At 48.8% G+C, this 525-nt stretch overlaps 1 long non-coding RNA gene across 1 annotated transcript; it reads left to right on the forward strand.

Annotated features, from left to right (window-relative positions):
* Nucleotides 1–32: 32 nt before the first annotated feature.
* LOC109364453 lies at nucleotides 33–273 on the forward strand. Its single transcript, XR_002110393.1, has 2 exons — nucleotides 33–134; nucleotides 218–273. It is a non-coding gene; the product is annotated as an uncharacterized LOC109364453 (long non-coding RNA).
* Nucleotides 274–525: the final 252 nt, after the last annotated feature.

Consider the following 525-nt stretch of genomic DNA (forward strand, 5'->3'; position numbering starts at 1 on the left):
GAGATGGTACATGTTTTCACACTAAGAGTTGCTTTTGCCCCTGTCTTCATAGGTTATCAGCGTCAGCTGCTCTACAAACATGATGATGGCTCCTACAGGGCCTTTGGGAAGTCTGACACCCAGGGCAACACATGGTGAGTGGCCAGAGTTGGAGCTGTCATCCCAACCCTAGCATCCATTCTACTTCCTGGATGTGACATATGTGCTCTGCCCACAGGCTGACAGCTTTTGTGGCCAGGTCCTTTGGGCAGGCCAGCTCTTACATTTACATCAGCAAAAATCATGTGCAAGATGCTGTGCTCTGGCTGCAGAAGCATCAGTTATCCAACGGTTGCTTCCAGAGTGTGGGGAAGCTCTTCAATAATGACTTGAAGGTATGACTAATGGCAATGGAAGTAGGAGTGGGAGAAACACGATATGGGGACGGGGTCACTTCTCCAGGCTCTTCTGCTGTGCACAGTAGCACAAAGCATGGTTTAACTCAGTCAGACATATTCCCTGAGCAGAATGAAGTATAGCCTAGAA

Source organism: Meleagris gallopavo, unplaced genomic scaffold (assembly GCF_000146605.3).
Source record: "Meleagris gallopavo isolate NT-WF06-2002-E0010 breed Aviagen turkey brand Nicholas breeding stock unplaced genomic scaffold, Turkey_5.1 ChrUn_random_7180001858876, whole genome shotgun sequence".
Classification (NCBI taxonomy): Eukaryota; Metazoa; Chordata; class Aves; order Galliformes; family Phasianidae; genus Meleagris; species Meleagris gallopavo.